Source organism: Leuresthes tenuis, unplaced genomic scaffold, assembly GCF_036924035.1.
Source record: "Leuresthes tenuis unplaced genomic scaffold, fLeuTen1.0.hap1 SCAF_3, whole genome shotgun sequence".
Classification (NCBI taxonomy): domain Eukaryota; kingdom Metazoa; phylum Chordata; class Actinopteri; order Atheriniformes; family Atherinopsidae; genus Leuresthes; species Leuresthes tenuis.
The window spans coordinates 28,640,296-28,664,246 of NW_027325357.1; the positions used below are offsets into that span (position 1 = coordinate 28,640,296).

Consider the following 23,951-nt stretch of genomic DNA (forward strand, 5'->3'; position numbering starts at 1 on the left):
CTTCTGTGATAAATACCCCTCTTGCCTGGTACATGAGTTTTAGTGGTTTGCTCTTCCTTGGCAGGATGGTTGTGGTGCTAGGTTACTTGAATTTTCAGGTAAGTATTTCAAAGGCTTATTAGAGTTGTATATATATCATAACCCAGCCTGAATCTGTATTTATCTAGGACTTGTGCCTAACCTGTTGGTCTTCATTGTGCCCTTTGTTTAGTGATGGTACAAGCTGCATTTCATGTGAACACACTCCATGTTTTGCTCTGATATTCCTGTTGCAATAATTTAGCCAGTGTTAACATCTATTGAAAGATGCGCAGTTAAGCTAGCAAACAAATATTAGATTAGCTTCTTGGCTAGTTTTAATGTCAGCAAAAGCTAGCTTTCCTAAAAATATTAAAGTGGTTGTAAAGTTTTGAGCATTGTTCAAAGGTAACTTAATATCTTAAATCACTTACATAATAATATAAATTACTATGCATATGTAAACTTTTAAGGAAGCTCTGTTTTTCTTTTTTTTTGTGGAAGTCAAGCGAGCGGCAATGATGGTGCAGTCCACTTCATCATGAAATACTGGCAGATTCTCTGGTCTTTTACAACAAGTGTGGATATACTGAGATCATGTGACACGTAGGTTTCACACAGGTGGTCTGAACTGAACTAATGATGAGGCTTCAGAAGATAACTGACTGCATCAGATCATGATTTAGGGCCTCAAAGCAAAATAGTAAATACTTATACAAGCACTAGTTTTCTGTTTTCTATTATTTTTATTTTCTTACAATATTTGTTTCTGTCAGGGTTTGTGTTTTTGTTATGCTTCAGTTTTGGTAACTTCCTTTCTATTCATGGACTTCCTGCTGGGCATGGTGGTAGCTGCTGCTGTGCTGATTGCTAATTCTACTCACCTGTGGTAGACTCCTGCTCTCGGATTCTTTAAGCTCCAGTCTTCTAAGCCTCCAGGTCAGCCTGTGTGGTACAACTCTGGCCAAATTAAAGTTGGCTGTTAAGTCAAGTTCTTGGTGCCTTTAAAGTTTAACAGAACTTCTGTTTGTTTTTGTTCTGCCGCGCTTTAGAAAGTCCAGCTGCGACTGGAGCTATAGGCCAGTTTACCTGCTACACCGAGCCACACGGAGTGTCCTGCTTCAGCTGGAGTTGCCACTGCTGTCATGACAGCCCTAGAACCCACCAGAGAAGTTCAGTCAGTGTTATAGTGCTGCCACAGATCTATCCTCGCCTTCCTCATTTTTGGACGGACTCAGGTTTCAGACTCATGTCAAGGACAACAATCATTGAGAATAAGCCACTTACCTCTACCCGATCGCCTCAGCTCGTTTCTGGATCCGGTCTGAACTAAACCCAATTATTTTCAGCACACTAATTTGTATTTTTTTTTTAGGTCTATGATATAAAATTCCAAAACATTAAATGACAGGTTGCGGTACAATAAAATAGAAAAAGCACCATTGCGCTGTCTGAGGATATATCTGTAATATAAGTTATCTAATCAACAATAAAGCAATACAAATATGTGACAAATCAGATTTGACTTGCAGCATCCTATGTTGAACCTCCTCTGATGACATGCATAATTTTCCTTCTTACATCAGTGAAACGTAATTCGTTTTGTTACGTTTGTTTAATCTCCATCTTAAACAGGTACGGCAGGTTAATATGTGTCTCATTAGACTCTGCCATCCATGCGAGAATAACGCTAATTGCTTAGTGCTCATTCTGAATTGTTCTGTCGCATAATGCAGTCCGTGACATAAACTGACATGCTTCTTATAGAAGACCTTGTAAAACTGTCACCCACCTTTCCCCTTTTCTACGACATCACTTTGCCTTTGAGAAACTGAATCTGAATCTTTTCCTCTTGTATACTTTCATGACGTCACATGAAGCAGTTGTAGCCCAGTGGAATTGAACTGATCTGGCATCTCTCGTGTACTAGTTTACTTCCTTGTTGTGATGTTTTTCTTGTTTTGTTTTTTTTCCTGTGTCTCTCCTTGGGAGCTTCCTGCAGGCAACCAACGTCTCCTTTGTGGATTTCAGCATGGAATCAGGGTGGAAGTCTCTTCCCTGATGTGAGAGGAAGCATCCAGAATAAACCCACGATGCGCTGCGAGGCTAATTCTGACTACACCACAGACTACATCACCTTCAATCCAGCTGGTATCACAACCCTCTGTGTCCCACAGGTTGGGGTGACAACACTAATACTGCCAGAGTCAGGCGGGTTTTGAACTCACAGAAAAGAAAGGTTTAAGTAAAATTGCGACTATTGTTATTCAACCGTCTCTCAGCAGTTTATCCTTCACATATCTTTCTGACCACATGCCCCCCCGTCTGTTTCTGTCCGCTTTTATTGCTGTTCTCTCTCTACCTGTCACACCTTTGATCAACTCACCGACAGAGGAGGATGGAGCGTGAAGATAAAAAGGACTGTCCTTTGAAAAAAAACTCCCCTATGTTAATGTGCACGGATAGGTTGCTATAGCAACAGTTGGGTTTTTCTTCAAGAGGCACAGCTTTTGTTTTTTCTTCCTCTTTTTTTCCCTTTTACATCTTTTGCACACGATTGCTTATCGCTTGGTTTGCTGTTAATAATGCTTTATGAAAAACAAAGCGGGTGCTTTCCTATAGGCTGACCCCAGCAGGCGAGCGCTTGCTAACGAGGCAGGGTAGTTCTCGCCCAGCCCGTCTCACAGAACGCATTAATTGCAATCTGTAACCAATTTAGTTTGCCGTATCTTTTTTTTTTTTTTTTTTTAATTAACTGCTTGAGCAGCTTGAGATCAACATTAAGCCCACCAGCATCATCTCAAGTCATTTACAATCAGCGGGCCTCCAACTTGAAACTTTTAATTAGGTTGTGTAGCTACCCGCCCTCTGCTCACTCTGTGCAGCGACTGTCTCTAAATGTAAGGCCAGTGAAAGCCTCATCCTGTAAATGCGACATAATGAAGTGTTTGGTAATGTCACATTGTGTTTTTTTGATAAGTATCTTTTCAACCTTCATCTGAGTTTGAATGACAATATACATCAATCACGCTAAACAGGTTGCGCTGGGGGAACATCTAAACCCAGTCGTTTCGCTCATAGACAGCAGATCCATGAATATGCAAATACTAAGATTGCAAAAGCTGACCTGAAGCCAAGGCACAAATCCTGCCAGTAATAACATTTGATACAACAAACTGGAATATTTGAGATGACTAAACTGCCTCCATCTGCAGTGCCGTGTTAGTTTATCCCTTATTAATCAATGCAGAATCAATCCTGCAGGGAAGAAACGCAACATTATTCTTCTGAAGAGGCACACGTAAGGGAATCTGACTGAATTTCACACATTCTAGGTTTCCCCATTACTCATCTGTCATGATGTGACAAAAAAAATTAACGGAATAAGGTAATAAAAATAATTTATTCTAAGTTTTCTGTATTGAGCACAACAAACAAACTGGTTGGTGTGTACCATGGCTAGATCTGTGATGGATGGGAAGCCCTGCAACATATCACATACATTTCTGTTTTGTGGTCCTTGAATAATGTCACAAGAAGAATCGTCAGTTTGAACTGTTCATGCATAGTTACTGGGCCGATCAGGGTTAGAGCTTTTTTTCAGGACAGATTTACACCCTCCCAACATTCATTAATGTGCCCAGTGCTATTCTGTCAGTCTCCATTGCCTCTGTCGCTGTACTGCCTCCTCAAGTGACTTGGCCAACTGTTCTAAAGGCTTTAAGCCCTTCATACACCAAGCCGATAACTGACTGTTGGGTATGTCTGCAGTGTTCAGCAACAAGTTCAATGTTCCTCATGTCAAGAGTAAGTCAGTACAGATGTTAGCAGTTACTGTGCTCATTAAGGTATTATTTTCTCTTGATGACTGCCATTGTGATATCTAAGCCTTAAAATAGATTTTAACTCTGCAGTTTAGACAGATGTCAGCTTCTCACCAGCTGTGCTAAACTGCTCCAAATGTGAAATAAAAAATGCAATATTTCAAATGTACTAGAATGTAATAAACATCTTCACGTCCTTTTGATGATGGCAGATTTATAATGATAATGGAACTTCTGTAGCTGACTGTGTCTAATAGCAGGCAGTCAGATGACGTTGAACACCCAATGTTGACTTGGATATATGCGGTTCTTCTGCTGCTCCACTTGGTGAACAACTTAACATGTAGTCTGCAGATTTGTAGTCATGGTGTACAATCCAAAACACAGACACCATCTCTCAGATTATTTGGTGTCATGCAACTAAGCAAACGTAGCATTAGCTTATTTTACTGATACCCCTTTTCCACCAAATCAGTTCCAGGGCTGGTTTGGGGCCAGTGCTTAGTTTGGAACCGGGTTTAATGTTTCCACTGACAAAGTTCTAGCTCTGGGTCAGAAAAAATGGTTCCAGGGTAGCACCAGCTCTTTGCTTAGAAATCGCCAGTAGCCCAATATGTTTGTGAATTTGTGACGATTCCAGCAGGGACATAACGGCGGCTAACATTAGCTCATAACAAAGGCTAACATAACCATCTCATATTCAGTGTAAGTAAGAGTCAAAACGTTATTAGCTTATGACTTGTCTACTAGAACGTAATCGCCATCTACTCAAAACCTGTCTATCAACACAAACATACTGGATCTGCTGTTTTCTGATCCCAATGAAGCACCGTAAACCCCGAAGCAGCAGCTGTACAAACACGAAGTCATTATTATTATTGTTGTTGCTGCTTCTTCTTCTTCTCCGTGTTGTTGTTGCTTCGATGTTTGCGCCAATGTGTATGCAAACACAGCGACGTAACGGATGTATACAGTGATGTAATGACGTGGCTCCCCTTAGCACCGAGAGCTATGGAAAAGCAAACTGGTTCTCAGCTGGTTCGCAAGTTGAACGACTTGTGAACCAGCACCAGCACTGGCCCCGAACCAGCCCTGGAACTGATTTGGTGGAAAAGGGGAGATGTCAACGGTGCATCCATTAGTTTCAAGCTGATAACAGAGCGCCCTCTGCTGGATCACAAGGCAAAGTACTTCTAACGGTATGATGGATCTGTCTGTACAGTCTGTGATATGAAGCTGTATTCCAATGGGATACTGACATTCATAGTTCCCCAGATTCACACGGATGTGTGTTTGACTTTTTAAGAAAATAAGACAACCCTAGTTTGCAGAGTCTTTTATCTGTGCTAATGGCTATAAATACATAAATTGTAGTGTAACTCATGGTCGATATGTTAAGAAAAAGTGAAAAACGAAGAATTGAGCCGCTGCAACTAGCTAGCATCACATGACATTTAACCCTTGATGATTGGTATTGATGATACCAAAAAAATTTGCCATTATTTCTGTCAATATACCAACACAATTATATCCTATATTAGGTTTCTGTTGTAAATATAGTAGTCCTAGTCATATAACCACAAACTCCACCGTTAACAACACGCAGTTGCCAAAATGACAAGAAAACTGTCATCACAACAGATTTTATATCACAATCAATATCTTCAAAGTCTATGACATATTTCCTATACACTGTAGGCTATGAAACATGGGCAATGACAGGTGTATTTGTGATGATATGAGCTGTGCTAGATGCTTTTGCTGAGATCTGCTTCCCCGAAGTTTCCCTCACACACGAAAAACAGATGGTACGTGGCCAAATCACCCCTCAAACTGATTGTGAGATGTGTGTGTCAAGCAGTGGGTGTCCATGCTGTATTCAGTTAACATTGGAACCAAAAAGGAAGTCATACATTCTGCATCACCAACACACACTATGCAGTTGGTGTGAAGCCCATCAAACACAGAGAAAGAACTCTATCTGAAAGTCTGTGATCGTGCACTCCAACAATGTGAAAGGGGAACATGGTGGCATTCTGCCTAAGACTCAACATCACATTCAGCATGAATAAGTTTTGATATGTCACCCCGCATCAATTTCGGTCTCATGATTGTCCTGATATCTGCTATAATATTTTGTAGTTAATCCACTCTTTTAACACCACAATATATACTGCAAATAAGCTAATTTAGAAGTGAACAAATACTCTCCTTCCCAATTGATCTGCGTGAGGAGGTTTGGTCCACACAGAGGTTTAATTGAGAGCTTACAAAAAACCACAATAAACACAAACGACATATTTTTGTTTAACAAAACAGAATACATGAGGTCCAACAGCACAGTCAGCCTGCTCCTCAATCTATGTGCATTAATCACAACAGAAAACAAACGGAGAGTTGGTAGCTTACCATTAATGCTCAAACATGGCTGGGTACAGCACATCAGTCTCTTCTTTCAGCAACTGATGATGTCAGTATCACTGTGACAAGATGATGTTGGTATATAGATTAAGAAAGCAGCTTTTATTCAAACATACATACACACACACACGCATCTAGGTTGTAACCACAGCAACCAGTGACAACAGTCACATGACAACCTAGTCTAACGTGATCTGTATAGGCAGTCCTATACGTCAGAAGATTAGCCTACAGTCAGGTATCTGTTTAAGGCCTGCAGTTACATGGGAGTGACAGGCTCATTAAAGCAGGAAAAATGTGATGTTAATGTTAGCTCGGAGATTACAGTTTTATATTGAAATGAATGTTTAAGTGAAATATGTAGGTGGTTTCCAGACAGAAGGGGTCTGTCTCAGAGAACATGGAAAAAGCTTGAAACAGCACACAGAAAGCTTTTTGAGATTTTTGGGGGAAATCTGTGTGTGTATATAGTGCCACGTGAAAGTATGCACTCCCTAAAATATTTTTTTGTTGGTGTTTTTTTGTCTTACAGCCTGGAATGTATTTTGATTAGTGGTTTCATGTAATGGACCTACACAAAAGTGTCCAAATTAATAAAAAGGAAAAAAAATCCTTGCATTCTAAAAGACAAAAAAAAACTGGCTTTAATGCAAGAGCGGCTAGGGCCAGAAAACAGGAATTGTTTAAAGAAAAAAACAAAAAGCTCAGGAGGAAGAGCAGTCGCCCACCAATCGGAAGGTCGGTGGTTCGACTCTGGCTTCCCCAGGATACATGTCGAAGCGTCCTTGGGCAAGACACTGAACCCCACGTTGCCCCCCCCAGTGTATCATTGGGGGTATGAATGTGTGTATGAATGATTAGAAAAGCACGTAGTTATGAATCTTAAGACGTGCTGTGTGAGTGTGTGTGAGTGGGGTGAATGCGGCATGTAGTGAAGCGCTTTGAGTGGTCAGTTAGACTAGAAAAGCGCTATACAAGTCCATTTACCATTTGGTGTTCACCAAAATTAATCTGGGACACTCCCCAATGATGTGCAAGAAAGATTTAGGCTGAAGTGGAACTTCATGGAAAACGGTGCATCATCCCCCCCAAGATTATCATTCCCACACTGAAGCATGGGGGTGGCAGCATCATACTGTGGGGATGTTTTTCATCAGGATGGCTTGGGAAAAAGTGATAGAATGATGGATGGAGCTAAGTACATGCAGATTCTTGAGGAAAACCTGTTAGAATCTGTGGCTTTTCCTGCACTTTTGTTTTTTTCCTCCTGCTCCTACCTTGATGGCTTATTCAGCTCAACTGTGGCTTTACTAATGTCCTCCTCATTATAAGCCTCGGTCTGCTCTTCAGTCGCTGCCAGTTCGTCTGCTTTCATGCTGTATTTTACGGCCAATAGTTTGAGTCTCGTATTCTGTGAAGATTAATTGTGAGATATATCTGTTTTTCCTCCTCTGCCTGTCTCCAGTATTTTGCACCTGTTTGGATTTTGTCTGGATCTGAGCAGCCCAAAGCTCCCTCTGAGGAATCTCCTCCTGTCATGAGTCAGCTTTGAGTCACTCACCTGTTGCCTTGCCACTCTGCAATGCCTGCAATGTCTTCTCTGGAATTTTGTTAACCCATGCTCTTCAGGAAAACCCTCCCCGGTCAGTAAACCCAGTTCTTTCACTAAGAACACTCACCTGGAAACTCATCCGTCGCCTTCTTTCCCTGCAGTCATTACCGCTTCCTTCCGTGTGGAGTACATCCTCAACAAGGTTCTGTTTCAGCAAGGTCAACTTGATTGACTATGTGAATAAACACTTTAAATATCAGTCTTCAATAGTCTGTCTCTGTTCAAGGGTTCTGCCTCTGTCAACAAACTGCAACAGTTTCAGCCTTTCAAAGAATTGAGAGCTGGCGGAGGTTCAACTTTCAGAACGACAACAAATGCTAAAGTAACACTTAATTGGTCTGAAGGGTAAGTGTTTACATGTCTTAGGATGCTCTTGCCAAAGCCCAGACTTCAGTCCAACTGAGTATGATCACCAACAGAACTCTTCCAGTTTGAGTGATGGGCCTAAATCCCAAAGGCTACATGTGCCAAACTTGTAAAGACATACCTAAAGAGACTTGAACCTTCAAATGGTACGTATGTTGTGTCGATCCAAATGGAGAACCCCCCACCCGCCTTAAAATTCATTGTATTTCCCAAACACAAGGCAACAAAATAGGAAAAATGCCAAAGGGGTGTTTATTTCTGCAAAGAATTGCATCATGATATATATAAAAAGCTGTTTGCACTGTTGTTAGTGATAAGGTGATCTGAGTATGAAGAAAGCAAACTGATGCTAAAACAAGTGCCAATATTGTGCAGCTCCTGTGACGAAGCTGAATAAACCAATTTTGGCTTCTGCTTGTTTTGAAGATAATCTTCATGATAAAATCTGGCATATAGCACAAAAATAATCTGTATGAATGCTTATCATGCTACTCAAAAACAGACTAAGGTTTGAATTCACGATGAAAAAGATCAGCATCTCGGTTAGCACAGCAACGGCCTGAAATCCAGCAGCAGTCTTTAAAAGCTACTGTGGTTTGAAACCATCTTCTCTGAGTCTCCCCTCAATCCTCCTTTCAACTCTGTCACAGGTCGGGCTGTGATTTGAGCAAAGACTTCCGGAACTTCCCACATCCGGAAAAATAGCTGAATGTGAACAAAAAAATTTGATTTATTTATTTGGTTTTACGAGTGACTCTATTCTGCTCTCGGTTTCTGTTTGTGTGTGTGTGCGTGCAGTTCAGCATTGGATCGTTCATTGACTTGTATCTGATTGGTCTGCACTATTCAAATTGCGCATCTGTGCTGCAGTCTGTAACTGACTTCAGTACACAACTAAAAATTGCCAAAATCTGTCAGAGCCTGTTCGTGTACGTGCACAATTCCACGGGTGTGTGTGTGTGTGTGTGTGCAAGCAGAGAAACTTTATCACACTAACAGCATTTCACAGCAGTCTGGTTTTAACAATGCTGCGTTGGTCCACCGGCAGTTTCCCAGCTCGCTGTATGATACGATCGGCAGTGTTTTGTCCTTTTTTGGCTCAAACAAGCCTTATCGGGTAAACTTCAGCACAAGCCAGAAGCGTCATCAGAATAAACTCAGCGCCGTGGATACAGATCTGTTTAACCTGAGGAGCAAGTGAGGCAACACAGAAAAGACAAGATACCATGTTTCCTATTTAGTGCTGTCGACTGCTGAGTAAACGATGTCGATATATATATATTTTTTTAAGTATTTTACTACTTTCATTTTCTTCAACACATTCACTTCCAGTGAGATGATCTCATGGTAAACTTACAGGCTTGACAGTATCAATATGTCAAAGCCATTTTCAAACGTATTTGCTGACATAAATGTGACAAATGTTTAACATGTGACTGAATCACCATTTATCCCTTTTGTTTTACATGGTTAAAAGCTAGACTCGATGTTGGGTATCTGCAATCAGAGACTTCCTCTTAACAGTTGCAATAAGGACTGGCACAGGGGATCATCGCTGCTCATCACAACAGCCTCACACAATGGCTCCCCACAATAAATCTCCTCATATATCATTCCCCTTTCGCAATTAATACAGCATTGTTAAGTTCAATCAAGCCACAGTACCAATGTAATATCCTGTTATTTCACACGGCTGCAGTGTTGTTTTATAAAGCATGAGGCATTAGATTCTATTCAAAATCGCTCAAATTCATGAAACACCTCACAGGGGTGTCTGCTGTGACAGCAGGGGTCAATAATTAAAGGTTCCACAGCAAAATTATTTCTCAGATCAGTTACTGTTGCAGCCGCCGAAAGAACAGGAAGAACTCCTCCTTTCTCGAAATAATTACTCGCCAACTCAACACCTCTCTTTCCGCATGCTCTTACACACAAGGTGCTGAATGTTGTGGGAGCGCTTCATCCTTCTCCAAATGTTCTGTGACACCGACGGAAGATTTACATGCGGCAACAGACACCTTCTGTAGTTCTCACTTTGGTAGCTTTGATGAAACCAGCAACGTTCAGCGTTTGAACACACTTAAAAGCTCGCTACTTAAAGAATATTCGTAAGAAGATTTTGGTGTCAGAAGCCCCCTAATTTGGATTGAAATGAAGCAGAACTGGTTGTGAGAGCCACCACAGCTGAACTCACAAAGAAGCTCAGACTCAGGCTAAAGAAGTAAACTCCCCACTCAGCACAGTTAAAGGCATGGTTGACTTGAGCCACAGTAACAGCTCAAGTTGGCCATTTAAATGGCCCACTGTCCTTGTAAACACGTTTATTGTTTCATTGCCATGTGATGTCTGAAGGGTGCAGTTTACAAAGACCCCAACAAAGAGAGTTAAATTTTCAGGACAGACGGCCTATTTCGGTACTTTGCTTTAGCCTAACACATGATACTGTACGTGACATTTACACCGTCTCTTGGCAGTAATAGCTCGAGGTGCAAGAGCTGTTCTTCTGAATGTGAACATATGGCACAATATTCAGCCTCTCTGCCTGACAGATCCACAGCTCAGCTTCTCTCGGCCAGTTAAAGCAATATCTCGTTCTCACTCGCAGCTGCAGACTTCGAGCCGGCGGTCAGCCTGAAGATTACATGAGGCTCTGGTTTACCTGGCTGCCCCGCTCTAACTGATCCAACAGTCCTTACAGGATTAGGCGAATGTGCTGCGTTGACAGAGCAGAGCAGAAAGCTCAAGTCTGAAGGTCTGTGGGCTGCACGGAGTTGTTCAACCAAGACTCTCCTCTGAATTTCAGCTGGACTCTGAATCAATGGGCTGAGAAGAGAGACAGCATCCCTCAGCTTCCGGAGGGCAACTGGCTACTCTCCCTGCTAATCTTATTTCCATTTCACAGAAAAACACACCGTGTGCTGGTATTAATAAAAACGGCCTCTAAAGACAAAGAGACTGCAGTCAGGCTTAATAATGGTGCCCCTACCTCAGGAGCAGCAATATTACTTGCTGCTGTCATCGGGGCTTCTTGTAACCGTGCTGCTGCTGCTGGCCACCTCACTATGAATGTTGCCATTTACATATTTTACACAAGATTGAAGTGGCAAATACACTTGCACAGCTGTCCTTCTGTCTGTATTGGTGCTGATGAAGCGCATTAACAGATGTAATCTGGCTTTGCAGAGTCCAGATTCCATAATGAGAGAGCTGAGACTAAATCAGTTGTGGCTGATTGTTGGCCGAGGCTGTTGTGGAGCAGTTGGTGTTTCTCTTATCAGCCTTTAAAAGGCAAACAGCTCACTCTGTCCCCCTCCCTCCCGTGGCTACCCTTCTGCGTCTTTGTGTGTCTTTTATTTGAGTGTGTGTGGCCCTGTGTGTGTGCGGGTTCAGCTAGCAGATGCTGTAAAAGTGAGAACACTGTCACTGTAGCAACTCAAGTGTGTCGTCACGTTAAAGGGGAAAAGAATAGAAAGGCTATTCTCTCTCCTGCTCCGGGTTTCATGTAACAGTCAGCCCATTTAAAACTAACCCTTTCAGCCAGTATAAAAAGTTCTTAAGTGAAGGAGGGAAAAAAAATCTCCTGGTCTTAGATTAAACTGCAGTTAAGGTAATAAACCTAACCTTACCCACCCAGCTTCAGTTTGATTCAGTTGAAAAGATGGAGAAAAGATGATTTTGCCAAATGTCTAAATGACATATAATTTTGGTCTAAAAGTGAGGGGTGAAAAGCTATCTTGTTCACAATGCAACAGAGCAAAAAAAAAAAAGTGCCAGTTTGGAAAACTCTCCATCTCTAAGCTTATTTAGCTTTTCAAGAGCTAAGGTGAGCTAAGGTGAGCTAACAGCAAGCTGCTAGATCTCCACCAACACTGATTCATTTAAATAATTTGCTTCCCATATCTTTGCCTTTCAGATGTTAACTTCTCATTGTCCCTTTTTAATGAATAATAAAGAAGTGACTTTTTAAAGCCCAGAGAGTGTTTCAGCTAGGTGCAAAGCATTAGTAAATCTACCCCCAAGCATCGTATGCATGTAGAGATTGTTTTTCATTCCATTAATTATATTTCAGCTTTTCATTCCATTAATTATATGGGAGCGTTTCCCAGCTGGCGGGGTACATCCTAGATGGGTTGCCAGACCCCACGCCAACACCTCTGTGAAGCTCTTATGCACAAACATTTAAATGAGTTTTCATCAGAGAGTCAGATTCAGCAGAAGCCACAGCAGCTAATCAGTGTACATGGCTGCATTTTGCATGTTGCAGCACCAGGAGCCATGGAGACAAGACAGAAATAGATGCAGGCACTTAAAAAACGGCAAACATTGGCAGAGCTGAGACAATAAAGCCTTATGTGGGCTTTGATATGGTGTGCATGCGTCGCAGAACATGCCTGATTACATAAGGGTTGCGCATATTCAGTTACTACTGCACTGCATTGTAAGCACTTCCCCCTCAGACGCTCGTATACTTTGGGCATTGTGGTTCTGCTCCCTTTCATTTACTGCTGTGCAGAAGTCATATTAGGCTGAGCTGATCCAGTGTGGCACTGCTGTGAAGGCTTGAGTGAAGAAAAGAGCAGAGGGGGGAAAAGCACCGGGGAAAGACAGGGAAGATGGAGGAGAGGCAGGATGAGGAGGGGAAGTAATGCTGAGGAGCAGGAGAAGTAGGCTAAGTTAATGGATGGAGGATATTATGTGGAGGGATAATGAGCGGGAGGGACAGCTCAATTAAGGGGGGTGATAAAGACTGTGGAGCAAAGCTAAAGGGTTATATGAAGCACAAGCTCTATTACAGAGGGGAGTTGGGAACATCATAATCCCTGTGGCCTTATAAGTAATTACTATGTGATAGTGAGAGCGAATAGTAAAACCTATCTACTGTCAGCAGAATTGGAAATAACTCCCAAATGGTTCCTTCAGTGCACCATGCTTTTATGTGTGAGTATTTGTGTGTGTTTACGACACTACTACCCTTTAAAGATTTGAGTGGCTGACTTTCAGCGAGAGCATTTGTGTAAATTGAGGACATTTTTCATTTCTCTTAAGCAACAACTCTTCAAAGAGAGCGTGTTGGTGAAGGCTTTCGGACGCGTGTTTATGCTCATACCAATAGAACACAGCGACTGTCCGTCTCTGTTTCTCTGTGCGTGTGTGTGTAAATGTGCATTAAAAAACAGCAGGCATTCTGCACAGTGTATTCTGGGCCTTTAACACAGCAAGCAGGCTGGCTTTCATCTCCATGTCCTACAGATACACGGTGACCAGGCTGCTCGTCTGAAACGTTCACTTTGCCAGGCACCATAAACACAAACAGTATCAGTCCCTTTGGGTCACTAGCTCTTGCACTGCATACTAATTATTTAGCACACAGTGTGTTGAGCACAAGCCGGCCATTTTTACTCTCCAAACTCAGTCAACTGACCTAAAGAAATTACACTTGTTAGGGTTGTTGCTATTCTTTCTAGCTGAGCCAGTCTGAACTATTTTTGGATCTGCTGAGCAACCAAGAATTCAAAGCCATGTATTGAATTTTAGCAACGCACATCTCCTGCCCTCCACTAAAAGTCTTTGCACAAAGAGAAGAAGTTGTTCTTGTTACAAAAACAATTCCCTCGCAGTGCATCAATTACAACCCCTGAAGGAAATTGCCTCAAACTGCTTTATTGCCCCTCTGCACAAAAACTAACCGAAATCTGCACAATGGAAACTTTAACCTTATATCACTGTGGAACATTTACATTTAAGAGCTGTCACATGTTTTCAGTAATGATATCTGTGAATAACATGTGTCCACTGTACTGCTATGTACAATAGGGCTGTCACAGGTTCCAAAAAGCCGATAAAATGCCTTGGGCGTCGGTCTACTTTTCAGTGTGTTTCGGGTCCTGTTTAGGCTTGAGAGTTTTTACTCAGTGGTCTCCCTCCTACGCAACCAGCTGGTTACCATGGAGTTTGGTGTAGAAACCAAGGGGGTGCACGCTCAACTCGTGATCTGGCTGGGAGCTGCTGCGTGTAGTGACATGGTCTTGGAGTGACTCAGGAGACCCTGGGAAACTCCGTGCAATTTGAGCTGTGTAGCAATGTGGGTGCAACAGACTCAGGGTCCTTATGGTGTGTGTTATGTGCTGCTAGGGGGGGGGGGGGGGGGGGGAAGAAGTAGAGAGAGAGAGAGAGGATGGGTTATGTTTTAGAATTGTGGTGTGCTGCGGGTGCGATAGGAAATTGAATTTCCCTTGAGGTGAGTGGTGCAAGTGTTTGAGTGTGTCCTGTATGCAGTGGGCTCGAGGCCCTTGGTTTGTGTATGTGGAGAGGGGGGGGGGGAGCGAGGGGGAGAGAGAGAGAGAGAGAGAGAGAGAGAGAGAGAGAGAGAGAGAGAGAGGATGGGTTGTGTTTTTGAGTTCTGGTGTGCTGCGGGTGCTATAGGAAATTGAATTTCCCTTGAGGTGGGTGGTGCAAGTGTTTGAGTGTGTACTGTATGCAGTGGGCTCGAGGCCCTTGGTTTGTGTATGTGGAGGAAGTGTGTGTGGGGGGGTTTAGAGGAGGAGAGAGAGGATGGACAGAAAAGAGGTAGGCAGTGTAAAAGAAATAATTCTGGGAGACTTAGGTGTTAGGGCTGTAGTCCTGTGACCTTAGGGTAAGGGTGGATGGCAGGGGAGGGCATAGAGATGCCCAAATGATCAATTTTAGGATAAAAAAAAATTATGAAACTTATGAAAATTAATTCGTGGTGGTGCCAGGGGAAGGACTTATGGTTAGGGCTGTGGTCCTGTGACCTTAGGGTAAGGGTAGATGGAGGGGGAAGGCATGGAATTGGTGGGTAGGTGGTACAATTTTAGGGTTAAAAAAAAATTAATTTTTAGGGAGAATGATTAGAATTATGAAAATTAATTTTGGGGTTAGGGTAGAGTGGTGGGAGGGGAACTTAAGGTTAGGGCTTTGGTCCTGTGACCTTAGGGTAAGGGTAGATGGAGGGGGAGGGCATGGAATTGGTGGGTAGGTGGTACAATTTTAGGGTTAAAAAAATTTATTTTTAGGGAGAATGATTAGAATTATGAAACTTAATTTTGGGGTTAGGGTAGAGTGGTGGGAGGGGAACTTAAGGTTAGGGCTAAGGTCATGTGACCTTAGGGTAAGGGTAGATGGAAGGGGGGGGGCATAAAAATGGTGAGTAGGTGGTACATTTAGGGTGAAGAAAATTAATTTTTTTGGGAGAATGATTCAAATTATGAAAATTGATTTTGAGGTTGGGGTAGAATGGGGGGAGGGGAACTTAAGGTTAGGGCTATGGTCCTGTGACCTTAGGGTAAGGGTAAATGGGAGGGGAGGGCATACAAATGGTGGGTGACAAGTTGGTTTTTAGGGGTATAATTAGAATTATGAAAACTAATTTTGGGGTTAGGTTGGAGTAGGGGGAGGGGAACTTAAGGTTGGGGCTATGGTCTTGTGACCTTAGGGTAAGTGCAGATGGAAGGGAAGGGCATACAAGTGGGGAGTCGATGGTTAAATTTGGGGTAAGAAATAATCAATATGAGGGAAGTTAATAATCTAGAGCAGAGTTGATTTGTCAAACATTTTTTATTAATGTCATGTTGGTAACAATGGGTGAATTTCATAAAGTTATACATACAGAGTGTAGAATATCATGAAAAACTTAGTATCAGAGATACTAATAAGCAAATATGGAATATCATACAAAGTGTAGTATAAGATGCAGAAGATATATAATGTCCCACATAGGATAATACAAAAACATCAAGCGTCCCTTGAAGAATCTTGAGCTCCCCTCCGGTCCTGTGGTTTGTTTTGGTTTCTGGGCAATATTTGTCTTCCAAGTTGTGTTTGTTTCTTTCGGGTGTTCCTGGTTGCGTTTGTTCCTGTGGTGTTTGGGATGTTTCTTCTAAGCTTCCATCCTTATATTTATTCCATCTGGGAATTTGCATTACATGCGGTGGATCCATTTGCGTTCCTGTTTTCTCCTCTCTGTTTGTGTCCATGTGGGGTTGTGTTGTATGGGTTTGGCCCTTAGGTTTTCGATCCCATGTTGTTGGAAGTGTTGTACGATGGGTGTTTCTGATTTCCAGTTTTTTCGGATGTTGTGTTTGTGTGCATGTAGACGGGTGGTCAGGGAGTTCCCTGTTTCGTCTATGTATTGTTTCCGGCAGATGGTACACCAGATCAGATAGATCGCATTTTTGGTTCCGTGTGTGATGTTGGGTTGAATTGGCCATCTCTTGTTGGTTCTGGTGCTTCTGATGGTTGTTTCCGCCCTGGGTTTGTTGTCCGTCTCCTTCCTTCAGTTTGAGGTGAATTTGGATCTTACTAAGAGGTCCTGGAGACTGGGGTTTCTTTTGAAAGCCGAGATGATCTTCAGGTTCCGCAGTTGTGGTTGTATTTCCTGTTTTTGCTGTAAGTTGTTTTTCAGTTGTCGGTGGGCTTTTAATGTGTAGCTTGAGAAGTATCCTGTGAGTGGTACTATTTGTTGGTTCTGGTCCTGTTCTGTTTCTTCTGTTCGGTTTGGTTTGTTTTGATTATTTTTTATTGTCCTGAGGAATCGTCGTGTGTAATTCCTGTGTTTGAGGGCCTTGAATAGTGTCTTGATGGCCATTTCCTTGTCTGTTTCCTGGGAGCAGATTCGTGTGTATCGGATTAACTGGGATTTGATGATCCCTGAGAAAGTGTGTTTTGGGTGGAAGCTTTCGCGGTGTAGTAGAGCGTGTGTGTCCGTGGGTTTTATGTACAGTTTGTGGTCCAGCTTTCCCGTTAGATGGAAGTTCGGGCCCTTGTACGTGGTTGTGTCCAGGAAGTGGATCTCCTGGTAGCTGGTGGCTGGTTTTATTCTGATTGATGGGTGGTGTTGGTTAAGAGTGTCGATGAAGTGTTCAAAGTCCGTTTGGGAGTGGTTCCAGATTCCACATATGTCGTCCAGGTAGCGGTAGTAGGCCTGTGGGAGTTTGTTACATTTCTTGAATGCGTCCTTTTCCCATTTGGCCATGTAGATGTTTGCGTAGGCGGGGGAGAATCTCTTTCCCATGGCTGTTCCTTTGATTTGGAGGTACCATTTGTCGTCAAAACAGAAGTCATTACACTCCAGGTTGATCCTGAGGAGTTCCATGATCTCCGCGTCTGGCCGGAGTGGGTCTGGGTTGGATTGGAGGCATTCTGTAATGGCTTGCATGCCCTTTTCCGTTTCTATATTTGTGTAGAGGCTTTCTACGTCCGCAGTAAATAACATGCAGTTTGGTTCCAGGCGGAGACTGGTGATTTTCTGTAGGAAGTCCTGTGTGTCTTTTATGTAGCTTTCATGGTGGTTTGAGAGGGGGTTGAGATGGTAGTCCAGTAGTTGCGCTGTCCCGTAGGATTCACTACCGCAGTCGGACACTATCGGTCGTCCTGCCGGTATTTTGTGCGGCACTGTCCATTTCTCCGGTTCCTTGTGTATTTTGGGGAGCAGGTAGAAGTACCGTGGTCTGTGGGGAGGTTCTCCTAGTAGATATCGCATTTGGGCTTTGGTCAGGTACTTTTCTTTTTCCATTTTTGTAAGGATTGTGGATATTTTTTTGGCTGTTTGTGGATAGATTGGTTCTGATAGGGGGCGGTAGTACTGTGGGTCGTTCAGTTGTCTCAGGGTTTCCTGTTTGTAATCCGTTTTGTCCATGATCACTACGCTAGAGCCCTTGTCTGCGGGTTTGATGATGATTGAATGCGTCTGACGTAGTTCCTTTAATGCTTTTTCCTCCTCCTTTGTTAGGTTTTGTGGTTCAGGTTCCATTTTGATTTTGTTGAGTGTTTGTCTGTCTTGATCGATCAATTCCAGTACTGTTGGTAGTGTATCTGCCGGGGCTGGTTCCCAAGTGGAGGGTGATCGGAATGGGGTTGGTTTTCTCTTTTGGGTTCTGTCCTTAAAAAAAGTGGACAATTTAAGTTTGCGGTGGTATTGTTGTACGTGTAGTTTGCATGATTCACGTACGTTTTGGATTTTGGTCATCGTGGGTACAAAGGAGAGTCCCTTGCTGAGTAAGTGCCTGTGTTGGTCAAATAAATTAAATGTGGATAGGTTTATTACTGCCTTATCCAGTGGATTGGGGGTTGGGGGAGTTAATTCATATGAGGACATTAGTTTAAATATTCCCTCCAAAGGTCCCACATAAGTTGGCCCGTTATGGGAGACCAGTGTATGTGGTCGGCTGTTGTTTCAGCCTTCTTCTGTGGGAGTGGGGGTATTAGGTTATTTGTGGGTATGATTTCCTTCAGGAAGTTGTTAAACATTCTGAGGTTTAGTTTTTGTCTGTCTGTCAGATGTTCCGAGAAGTTCAAGGTCTGGAAGTAGATATCCGCGTATGGAAAGGTCCTCTTAGCTGTGTACCAAAATCGGGATATGAGTTTTTTCAGAGTGACATGGTCGTTGTAGTCTTTGTTGTTGATACCGAATGATAATATTACTCTTTTTGTATTCTCTGATGTTGGGGTCTTATTGCGTAGAATGTTTATTGCGTGGGTCAGATTTCCGCCAGGGTAGCTGTCAATCTGGATTTGACTGTTCCGGATTGTTGGTAATCTCTTCAGGTTTGAGTCTCCAAAAATGATGTGTGGTTTGGTTGGGTGCAGGTCCCAGTTCTGCATTTTGTTTCCATTGTGCTCATGGATGTTGAGACTGATTCCGACTTCCGTTGGTGGTGTTCTGGTTTCAGTTCCGGATCCGTGTTGTTCTATGTTTGTTGGTTGGGTTTTTGCTCTTTTCGGTTGTACTACTGTTGTTGTTGCTACCTCTGTTGGTGTTGTTCGTTTATGTCCAGTGTGTATTGGAGTCTTGGAGCTCCTTGAGTATGTTTTTGTGTTAACATGTCCTGTGTGCAGTGGTAAGCCGTGGCCACCTTGTTTTTCAGTGCTAACTATTCCCTTTCTGTTTGCTGGTGTTGTCTCTCCTAAGTGTCTGGTGTGTCCCTGTTTTCTGGTGTTATGTTCTTCAGAGGGTTTTTGTTCGGGTGTTGTTTTGGTTCGGAGGAGTTGGATTTCCTTCCTGGCTATGGCTAAGGTTTTCTGTTTTGGTTGAAACTTGTTTTGCGCCTTTGCGGTGGCCAGATTGAGTAACCAGTAGAATTGTTTTTTGGGGATCCATTTGATTTCCTCCATTATCCCTTCTGGTTTTTCCTTTTCTTCTGTGAATAGAACTGTTGTCCATATAGCTACGTCGTTTGGCTCCATTGTTGTTTCTTTGTTCTGACTATCTTTGGTATTCGATCTGGCCCTGTCTGGTTTTGCTTTCTATTTTGTTTCCTGTGGTTTGAGTGTTTTTAACGCTGTTAGTGTGGGGATGCCTGTTGTATTTCCACACTATCAGGTAGCTAGGTTGTTCTCTTTTTGTACAATTTCAGGACTAATTCATCAGTGGTGTACCACAAGATCAGCGAACGTTTCAGCTGTTTATCACCATACGTTCTCCCTTGTGGGGGCCCCCTGGTTGATCAATTCCAGGGTTTAGTCCAGTGTCCAATGTTTTGGTGATTAGGTGATAAAAAAGTTTTATCTTTTAACTTGCCCTGGTTTCGGTTTTTATTTTATTGGGTTTCTGTTTTATGGTGAACAAAGGGTTGCCTTTGTTGAAGTTTGTGTCCGAAATGGTGCGTCTCCGGGATCTAAAATGGCGGCTTTGTTACAAAATGGCCGTTTTGTTATCACCGGACAAAGGGTTGTCTTTGTCCCGTCCTCCTTGGTTTGTTGCTTGTAGTTTGAAGAAGTGGATTGGTCTCTGTTGGTTGGTTCAAAGCAAGCGGGATAGTCCCGGGGTTCTACTGAGTTTTCCTTCTGGGATCGAGGGTTGCTTGTTGTTAAAAATTGGGTGAGTGAGGTTCTAAAGCTGATCGAGGCTTATTTAAAGTCGGTTTACTCGGTTTGAGGTCTGGTGTCTAGGTCCCGTTGCATCCACGGATTGACTTCTAAGTAAGTCAACGGATGTGAGCCTGTGAAGGTGGCAATTTGAAGTAATCCAATTGGAAGTTTGATTTGGCCTCTGGTTACTGGAGTAACCACGTGTGTGGTGCAAAGTGTTCTGTTGTGTTTTGAGGCTAGTCCTCATAGAAGACTGGGCAACATTTAAGACTCTGATGCCCTGAGTCACCGGTCCCACAGTGCTGTCCTATAGTCGGATTTAGAGTTAGGGTTAGGGTTAGGATACGGGAGCTGAGTTGCTAACTTCCTATAAAAGCCCTGGCTATGAATCGTTATGTACAGACAGAGTTGAGAGGAGTGCGTTGGCATGGTGTTTCTTTGGTATTTTGACCAAAGCGTGTGGCCACACATTTCTTTAAGTCCTCAGGAAATTGTGTCAACGTGTGAAAATGGGCTTAACACATCTCTTTTAACCATTACAGCTCAGGGTAGAGTGAGCGCTGTCTTCATAGGTTTATGCACCCTTTACATGAGACATCCGGATGAGAACAGAGATGTGAAACACAGTGACAATAGCTCTGTGTGCCAAAAAGCAGCGCTTGTATTTATTTGTATGGAGCCTGTCGAGTTGACCAGCAGGGTGCCAGCACAGGGAGGAAACCCCCCCCAAACAAACATCTATTGTACCAGAATGAAGTTTGCAGTGTCATGAAACGAAAAAAGTAACCGAAGCCATCAAAGGAAGTGCACATCTGGTTACTTTGAAGAAACGCATTTCCACTCTTTCCATTTCCAATTCAATGTTCCTGAGATAATAGCAAATGAGTGTTTATCTCACTAAAACTGATGGTCTTATTTTACTTTAAAACACATTATAACTTTCCCGACTTTACAGGGTTCAGTTATTCAGGTAGACCAACAATTGTATGAATCAGTGCACAGCTTAAGAATTCTACTGACGGTCGGACAGTATATTTGATCATTAAAATATTCAATAGATGGTTTGCCTGTCTCTGCTACTTTAGGTCTGGCTTATCTTGTCCTTTTTCACAAGCTGACAAAATTTACTGAGGTCATAATGAAATGTCAACGACATGCATTAGTCAAAAACACACAGAGACAGTACAGCCCCCCCCCCCCATTAATGTGCACCTCTCTTCTAACCGTGGAGTGACCTGCTGGGCATCACTCTGCCCCATCTTCCTCAGGGTCTGTCTTATTTTAGATCTGTAATAATTCTTGGAGCACAGTGTGATGATATGTGAGAGTATACGATCAACACCTCAAACCACACACCAAACTGACGGACCGGCAAATATATTCACAAACACTTACTCTCACTCATCTGCAGTTGGACCGCTGGGAGGCCGCTGAGTTGTCTTTTAGGCACAATCTCATTTGGCCCAAGTTGCTATATCCTTTGTCCCCAAAGCCATGAGGCTTTTTAACAGTGACTGCTGACATGTTCTTCTCAAATTCATTTATTTAATTATCTATTTAGTCATTTATCATTGCAATATTGCAAACATTGTAAATATCTAAAATGTTTTGAGCTACTTGACATAACTCACTTTGTAATGTCTTCATCCCACACTGGCTCCATAAACTGTGGACTACACCGAGTTATGTCCTCTGAGTTTTGTTTAAGCTGAAATTAAGAACAGTTGCTAATTTGGGCAATATTTCACAGAAGTTTGTTTCTGTAACGACTGTTATCAGCGCTGTGCTAATGATGCTATAAATTACAAATGGGAAATTGGAATTTCTATCTTCTAACTGGTAAAAAAATGAAAGAACGCAAACATCAAGTCAGTCTTCCTGGTCAGCACATAAAACATTCAGCAAAGTACCAGCAGAGCATCATTAGCTCATTCATTTCTTCAGTTAAGTAAACCATGTAACTACTAGTGAGACTTGATGTTAGTCGCAAAGCAAAAAAAAGGAACAAAAACAGTTTTAACTTGCTACTTCCGAGCTACAGTGAATACAGCATCATCTGAAGAGAAAGCTGGAAAGAGATAACAAGAAAGGTTGCAGGAAAATCTTGTTAGGCGGATGTTCCCCCTGTAAACCTGTCACATTTTCAGATATGCAAAATGCCAGGGTTGTTTGTTCTGAGTTTTTGACTCAGACACTCAAATGTATGCCGTAAAGCACAGAAAAAAGTTAGATTTCCGTATGTCCCCTTTAAACACCCAACTGCGTGCTCACAATGTTGCAGTCCTGTCTGGAGCAGTTATCTGTTAGGATCTAACTCGACTACAAGCTAAAACTGGGTGATGACCATCAAGCCGGTTTTGAGTTAACAGACGCAGGTGTGTAAACGAAAGAGATAAAGAAGTGTAGTCGTGCAGTCGCAGCTTGTCTTTCATAAAACACGGTACACGAACTGAACGAAAAGCTCTGATTATGTTTCAGGGTCGCATAACAGAATCAAAACACAAAAGAGAAAACTCGCTGACCTGACCTGGTTTTTTTTTTAAGGATCACAGCAATGTTCGCTTCAGAGATACGAGCCTTCAAACCTTTAAGAAAAAACTATTAAACTGGGTAAAGAACCAACAGCCACAGTGCAGCGCTTCCCTTATAGCACTGGCGAATGATCGCTGTTTCAGGACCGTCATTCACTGAAGTGAAAACAGTAACGTGTCTATTTCACTGAACGAGAAACACACCATGAAGCATTTGTAAGCTCTGGATAATGTTAAATTGAAAGGAAGTGTGTGCAGGACAGCAGAGCAAGTGAACAAGGCTCCACCGGGTTTGTCACAACTGGTAATGACACCTTGAGTGATATAAAAGCTTTCCGGTTAGACTTAATTGGTCTACAAATCCATCTGAAACCAGAAATTAACTGATACTCATCCCAAAAAATCTGTAAGTCAGGCCAAAAAGGGGATTCAGAAATGTATGAAACTTAATGTGTAAATCACTATAACAGTGCTCTCTAGAATAGTTAGTATCCAAGAAATGTAGACTGAAAATGAAATATTGCCACCACCTGTCACACAAACTGATACTTTGGAGCACAGTTGCCAATTTGAAATGTTTAAGAGGCAGCTGCCTTGTCAGTGAGAGATGGGCCATCATCCTCACAACAATGAGTGACACTGCATCAGTGTCAAAGTTCGTTCGACGTTAGACACGAAGAAGTGTCGTCCTCCGATTAGCCCAGGAGCGAAATGTGCAGGGTAATAACCGAGTGGGGCCGCCATCGATTTAACACAACAAACCACTGCATGCTGCACATAGCAATGGACTTCAATTGTATTTGTGAGTGTGTGAAAAAAAGGTAATCAATGCATTTCAAGACAAGAAAGGATGAGGGTAGAGGGTAGAGGTGACGAGTGTGTGTGTGTGTGTGTGTGTGTAGAAGTGAGGCTCTTTAATGGGAGAAAAGCTAAAGACAACACTGTACCTTCAGGTTTAAATCCCACGCAGGAAACCCTGGATAACCTGTGAAATAAAACATTTCAGTGTATAAACTCTCCCCTCAAGTGTCTCAGATGTTCTCCTGCAGTGACAAATGGAGACAAATGACCTCCAGTCCTACATTTACAATCACCCCGCCCCTGTGAGGTGCAGTGCTTGTGTTACAACACACTTATTTTTCTACACTAAATAAACTGAGTAAATCTGAGTAGAAGAAATTGAATGCAAATCTGCCCCGAACAACTCTATGCTCCCTGCACAGCAGCAAAGGCTGAGCGTTAGCGGCTAGCTAGCTAACATAAATCAGTCAAAAAAAACAAAGCAGTTACTGAAATTTTTACAACATGACTTCAGGGGAATGCCGCTACTTGACAGCTGAATGTGTAAGTTTG

At 42.5% G+C, this 23,951-nt stretch overlaps 2 protein-coding genes across 6 annotated transcripts in view; one reads left to right on the forward strand and one right to left on the reverse strand.

Moving 5' to 3' along the window:
* LOC140303919 (EF-hand and coiled-coil domain-containing protein 1) overlaps window positions 1–23,951 on the forward strand; it is a 169,377-nt gene that overhangs the window by 92,313 nt on the left and 53,113 nt on the right. The window lies entirely within an intron of this gene.
* The window catches only part of klhdc8a (kelch domain containing 8A), a 57,848-nt gene that overhangs the window by 31,293 nt on the left and 2,604 nt on the right, over window positions 1–23,951 (reverse strand). Inside the window, exons 1-3 of one of the 5 annotated variants that reach the window (XM_072382908.1) lie at window positions 6,252–6,895; window positions 1,108–1,172; window positions 903–978 (exon numbers count right to left, since the gene is read on the reverse strand). The exons of 1 other annotated variant lie outside the window; for it this stretch is intronic. The gene's annotated coding sequence lies outside the window, so the exon portion shown is untranslated. 3 more of the 5 variants (XM_072382907.1, XM_072382910.1, XM_072382906.1) reach the window with 3 other exon arrangements.